Source organism: Rhinopithecus bieti, unplaced genomic scaffold, assembly GCF_001698545.2.
Source record: "Rhinopithecus bieti isolate Rb0 unplaced genomic scaffold, ASM169854v2 scaffold_34281, whole genome shotgun sequence".
Classification (NCBI taxonomy): domain Eukaryota; kingdom Metazoa; phylum Chordata; class Mammalia; order Primates; family Cercopithecidae; genus Rhinopithecus; species Rhinopithecus bieti.
In genome coordinates, this window is record NW_016814762.1 from 1285126 (window position 1) to 1291630 (window position 6505).

A 6505-nucleotide genomic window follows, 5' to 3' on the forward strand; every position below is an offset into this window, starting at 1 on the left:
ATAACATAAAATAAAATAAAATAAATAAATAAATAAATAAATAAATAAATAAATAAATTGCCCGGAGGCACAGACTCTCTCAGGCAAGCTGCCTGGTTCCTTGCTATTTCTCTAGTCTTTCTCACTGTTGTTTTTCTCCCTGAGTTTCCACTGGAGCAAGCGACTTGACAGTTTCACACTAAAACGAATCACTTTCCCCAAGATTCCTCCTTGCTTAGTTCCTGGAATCTGCTTTTCATCTTTCTTGGCTTATAAAGCCAGTGACTCATTTACTGAGCCAGGATTCACTTCTCCACTGGGATTTCTTGTAGGAAAACTGAGAGTGGCCGGTGACATCATTTTTCATTCCGCCTGCCCCCTCTTGTCTCTGAATTTTCTTATCTAAAACTCTAGATTTGTTGAATCATAAGAGGCAGTGGAATTGTTAGTTTTTCCTTTGATTTAAGCAGCCCTCATTACACCATGGCCCTATACCCCTAGGGGCTCACCCCAGGGCCTTCGTAGAGCTTCCAAGGCCCCTAACCTCCAAATCTTACAAAGACACAAAATCACCTATATTTCCTCGCTAAATTTCCACATAATGACAACAACTGGCTCTCATTGGAAATCTAGAAAGCCACAGGATTATTTCTAATGTACTTTCAAAATGCCAACCCTTCTCACCTTTCTAGTTACCCAGAAATCACACATACACACAAGTACAATTCCTAATTTGTAATAATCTAAAAGCTCAAATGAAAAATATAGAGTCCACAACCTGAACATAGTCTGTTTATATTGTGACTGAAATGACCTAGGGGTTTGGTCTAGGTCCTGCTGCTCACCACACAGAAAGCCAATCACTGAAACGAGCATTGCCAGGAAAGAAGGCTTTATTCATGTATTGCAGCTGAGATGAGAGATCAGTCTCAAATCCGTCTCTTTGAATGAAATTAGCAGTTTAGGCCAGGTGTGGTGGCTCATGCCTGTAATCCCAGCACTTTGGGAGACCAAGGGGGGGCAGATCACGAGGTCAGCAGTTTGAGACCAGCCTGGCCAACATGGCAAAACCCCGTCTCTACTAAAAATACAAAAATCAGCCAGGCGTTATGGTGTGCGCCGATAATCCCAGCTACTCAGGAGGCTGATGCAGGAGAATCTACTGAACCCAGGAGACAGAGGTTGCAGTGAGCCAAGATGGTGCCACTGCACTCCAGGCTACAGAGCCAGACTTTGTATCCAAAAAAATTTAAAAAAAGACCGGGCGCGGTGGCTCACGCCTGTAATCCCAGCACTTTGGGAGGCCAAGGCAGGCAGATCATCTGAGATCAGGAGTTCGAGACCAGCCTGGCCAACATGATGAAACCCCATCTCTACTAAAAATACAAAAAATTAGCCAGGCGTGGTGGCAGGTGCCTGTAATCCCAGCTACTCAGGAGGCTGAGGTGGGAGAATTGCTTGAACCTGGGAAGCAGAGGTTGCAGTGAGCCGAGATTGTGCCACTGCACTCCAGCCTGGGCAACAAGAGCAAAACTCTGTCTCAAAAAAAAAAAAAAATTTAGGGGTTATATAGCAGGGAAGAAGTGTGACCTTGTATAGGAAAACAGGAATTAAGGAAGGGCAAGGAAGAGGAGTTGGTTGATAGGAAGCAGGTGGCTGGTTAGGCAGTTATTTATTTATTTATTTAGAGACACAGTCTTACTTTGTCACCCAGGCTGGAGTGCAGTGGCACGATCTCGGCTTACTGAAACCTCTGTCTCCTGGGTTCAAGTGATTCTTATGCCTCAGCCTCTCAAGTAGCTGGGATTACAGGCATGCCACCACGCCTGGCTAATTTTTGTATTTTTAGGAGAGATGGGGTTTTACCATGTTGGCCAGGCTGATCTCAAACTCCTGACCTCAAGTGATCCGCCTGCCTCAGTCTCCCAAAGCACTGGGATTACAGGTGTGAGCCACTGCGCCCAGCCTGATTAGGCAGTTATGATGGGTATGGTGTCTTATAACATATTGTCCAGATGCAGTGATCTGGTAAGTTTCAGCTCCTTGATACTACCTGGGAGGCCTGATGGTTGGTTTCCTGAGATAAGACAGGAAAACTCAGATAAGACAAATATAACTTTCTCAAGTTTTAAGAATGGGAGGATCAATTCCTATGTTTATTCAAATAAGCCATAAATGTCAATTCTAGGGGACAGTTGGGCCGGTTTCAATATGGCAGATGGGATCATGCAGATGTTGCCCACACCCAGCCAGATGACCTGAGGGTGTGTGTCTGTGTGAACTTTGAGAGAATCTGTGGCAGCTGGGTGGGGGATGGAGTAGGACTTTATGAACTGTGGATGCAACTGGGGAATGGCGGTAATATCTGGATGAGGATATATGTATTAGTCTGTTTTCATGCTGCTGATAAAGACATACCCAAGACTGGGAAGAAAAAGAGGTTTAATTGGATTTACAGTTCCACATGGCTGGGGAGGCCTCAGAATTATGGCGGGAGGCAAAGGGCACTTCTTACCTGGTGGCAGCAAGATAAAATGAAGAAGTTTCCACAAAAGCGGAAACCCCTCATAAAACCATCAGATCTCATGAGGCTTATTCACTACCATGAGAACAGTATGGGGAAAGCCAACCCCATGATTCAAATTATCTCCCACTGGGTCCCCTCACGTGGAAATTGTGGGAGTACAATTCAAGATGAGATTTGGGTGGGGACACAGAGCTAAACCATATCAGTATATAACATCTCAGCATGTTTTGTTTTGTTTTGTGTTGTTTTGAGACAGAGTCTTGCTGTTACCCAGGCTGGAGTACAGTGACAACATCATAGCTCACTGCAACCCTAAAATTCTGGGCTCAAGAGATTCTCCCTCCTCAGCCTCCTGAGTAGCTAGGACTACAGGCACAAGCCACTGCACCCGGTCTCTGTGGGTGTTTGAAAGACTGGGTGTGTGGGCCAGGCCTGGTGGCTCACGCCTGTAATCCCAGCACTTTGGGAGGCTGAGGCGGGCAGATTACCAGAGGTCAGGAGTTTGAGACCAGCCTGGCCAACATGGCGAAACCCTGTCTCTACTAAAAATATAAAAATTAGTTTGGTGTGGTGGCGGGCGCCTGAGATCCCAGCTACTTGGGAGGCTGAGGCAGGAGAATCACTTGAACCTGGGAGGCAGAGGTTGCAGTTGCAATGAGCCAAGGTCGCGCCATTGCACTCCAGCCTGGGCAATAAGAGTAAAACTTGTCTCAAAAAAACAAAACAACAACAACAACAAAAAAAAAAAAGAACGCCAAAAATTAGCTGGGTGGCGTGGCGGGCGCCTGTAATCCCAGCTACTCAGGAGGCTGAGGCTGGAGAATCACTTGAACCCAGGAGGCAGAGGCTTCAGTGAGCTGAGATCATGCCGCTGCACTCTAGCCAGGGCAACAATAGCGAAACTCTGTCTCAAAAAAAAAAAAAAAAAAGAAAGAAAGAAAGAAAAGAAAAAAGAAAGGCTGGGTGTATGTGTTGAGTTTCCTGAGGGTTGCCAGAGGGACTGCTTGAATAAAAAATGCTTTGCAAATACACCAGTGAAACAAAGCAAAATGATGGCATGTGGATCCTGAATTAACCAGGCTGTGATGAAGTTTGAAAAACAGCTTTAGGCTTTTTGAGACAGAGTCTTGCTCTGTTGCCCAGGTAGAGTGCAGTGGCACAATCTCCACTCACTGCAACCTCCACCTCCCAGGTTCAAGCAATTCTCGTGCTTCAGCCTCCTGAGAAGCTGGGACTACAAGTGTGCATCACTACGCGGCTAATTCTTTTTGCATTTTTAGTAGAGGCTGGGTTTCACCATGTTGGCCAGGCTGGTCTCAAACTCCTGACCTCAGGTGATCCACCCACCTCGGCCTCCCAAAGTACTGAGATTACAGGCATGAGCCACTGCGCCTGGCCTGGGCCATGCAGTTGAACGCCTTTTCCTCTTTCCTTCACCTGCCTAACTCCTGCTCACCCTTGATGTCTCAGCCAAGACACCACTTCCTTTGAGACAGCTTCCTGAACCACAGGCTGAGTCTGGAACCTCTCCTTCACTCTTATAAAGCCCTGTGCAACCCCCTTCTCTGCCCTTGTCTGCCTCCCCTTCCAAGGGGGCCACCTGCTCTGCTCAGGGTTCCACACCCCAAGACCAGGTGCAGTCACCTGACTCTGTGCCCAATTCCCAGACTCAGAGGTCCCAGATCTCAAAGGTCACTGAGTTCCAGAGGGAGCAAGGCCATGCTTGAGGGTCGCCACAGTGAGCTAGTGGCCAGGCTGGTCTGGGACTCAAGACTCTTACCTTCCCCTCCAGGGCTCCCGTGCTCCCTCAGATGCCATCGTGAGCAGAGTTGGGATCCTTGAGGGCCCAAGGGGCCTCAACCAGAAGGGACTTGATGGGCTCCTGTCCTGGGTAGATGGCAACCACCAGCCCAGGCTCTTGAGAGCCCAGGATGCTGGCGAGGGCTATCCCAGAAAGCCAAGAGGGCCAGTGTCAGCACATCTAATGAGTTGCCTCCTTCTCCAACAGGGCTGGGCCGTGGGAGTGCTGGCCAATATGCCAGGCAGGGAGGGCCTGAATTCCTGAAGGTGGTGGTGGCAGCTGTTAGGGTCCGCAGGTTAATGATCTCCAACGTCACACAGAAGGGAATGTGCTGAGGTGTGACCTCCCTCACCCTGCCTTGGCTGCATGGGGCACTGTCTCTCCAGGACTCACCCTGCCCCCCACTAGACTGAAGTCTGAAGATCAGCCCAGTCTTCCTTCAGGCCTCAATGCCCTCTCGCTTCCCCAGCCCTAGGGACTCCTGGATCTTCCCAGAGGCTGCTCTATGGGGTCCCTCCCCTGGGCCTTTGCTAATGCTGTGCCCTCTGCCTGTCTCAGTGGTGAGCCTGGCCCATTTCTCAGGGAGCTCCTGAACACCGAGGAATTGAATTGCTTTGTAAATAAACAAAAAATGCCAAACAAGCCTGCCTGTCACTTGGGAGATGGCCCCTCTCCGCCCCACCAAATTTGCTAATCAAACAAATAACCTAAAATAGAATAGAAAGAACTCATCTAGACTTTTCTTGTACCTCTGCTCCCCAAACAGCTTCTCCTTTTAGGTCTCCGGAGCAGCCTTCTTCTCTCTGGCCCAGGCCTCTGCCGGAAATTCAGCCTGACCTTAATTAATTAATTATTATTATTTTTCATTTAAAAAATTAAATATATACAGATGGGTGGGTGTGGTGGCTCATGCCTGTAATCCCAGCACTTTGGAAGGCCGAGGCTGGCGGATCACTTGAGATCAGGAGTTTGAGACCAGCCTGGCCAACGTGGTAAAACCCCATCATCTCTACTAAAAATACAAAAATTAGTTGGGCATGGTGGTGCATGCCTATAATCCCAGCTACTAGGGAGGCTGAGGCAGAAGAGTCACTTGAACCCAGGAACCCAAGCAATATATATACGTAAATGAAGTTTCACCATGTTGCCTAGGCTGATCTCGAACTCCTGAGCTCAAGCAATCCACCCGCCTTGGCCTCCAAAAGTGTTGGGATTACAGCCATGAGCCACTGTGCTCGGCCTTATTGAGTAAGGGTCTCACTCTTTCACCCAGGCTGGAGTGCAGTGTCATGATCATGGCTCACTGCAACTTTGAAGTCCTGGGTTTAAGTGATCTTCCTGCCTCAGCTTCCTGAGTAGCTGGGACTATAGGTGTGTGCCAGCATGCCCAGCTAATTTCTTTAAAAAATTTTTTTTTGTAAAGACAAGGTCTCACTATTTTGCCCAGGCTAGTCTTGAACTACTGCACTCAAGCAATGCTCCCACCTCAGCCTCTCAAAGTGTTGGGATTACAGATGTAAGCCACCATGCCCAGCCTCAGCTTGACCTTTATATCTGAATGATCCTCCCCTAGGTGTTGGAGAAGCCTTCCAGGACCCCCATCCCAAACCTTCCTCCTTCTCACTTAACACAAGTGCGATGACTTGATCCATGGCTGTGAGCTCTGTGGGGCCGGGGATGGTGGTGCCTCATTCATCAATCCATGTGCACTCCTTCCATAGGAACTGGATGGATGCTCCATGACTGTCTGTTGGATTATGAATGGCAGGGGACCTTGGGCACTGGGATATTGTCTTCCTCTCTGGAGCTGCCCAGTTATTTTGTTTTGTTTTGTTTTGTTTTTTGCTTAGTAGGTGCATCTCAGTCTTCTATTAATAAATTGCCCGGGCCGGGCGCGGTGGCTCAAGCCTGTAATCCCAGCACTTTGGGAGGCCAAGACGGGCGGATCACGAGGTCAGGAGATCGAAACCATCCTGGCTAACATGGTGAAACCCCTTCTCTACTAAAAATACAAAAAACTAGCCGGGCGAGGTGGCGGCGCCTGTGGTCCCAGCTACTCGGGAGGCTGAGGCAGGAGAATGGCGTGAACCCGGGAGGCGGAGCTTGCAGTGAGCTGAGATCCGGCCACTGCACTCCAGCCTGGGCGACAGAGTGAGACTCTGTCTCAAAAATAAAATAAAATAAAATAAAATAAAATA

At 48.5% G+C, this 6505-nt stretch overlaps 1 protein-coding gene and 1 long non-coding RNA gene across 2 annotated transcripts in view; one reads left to right on the forward strand and one right to left on the reverse strand.

Moving 5' to 3' along the window:
* Positions 1-4477, reverse strand: part of RIPOR1 (RHO family interacting cell polarization regulator 1) — a 34682-nt gene extending 30205 nt beyond the window's left edge. Inside the window, exon 1 of the mRNA XM_017852278.1 lies at positions 4287-4477. The gene's annotated coding sequence lies outside the window, so the exon portion shown is untranslated. The remainder of the gene's footprint in view (positions 1-4286) is intronic.
* Positions 1-5191, forward strand: part of LOC108515393 (uncharacterized) — a 16343-nt gene extending 11152 nt beyond the window's left edge. The window contains exon 2 of the long non-coding RNA XR_001881512.1: positions 4515-5191. This is a non-coding gene — a long non-coding RNA (uncharacterized LOC108515393). The remainder of the gene's footprint in view (positions 1-4514) is intronic.
* Positions 5192-6505: the final 1314 nt, after the last annotated feature.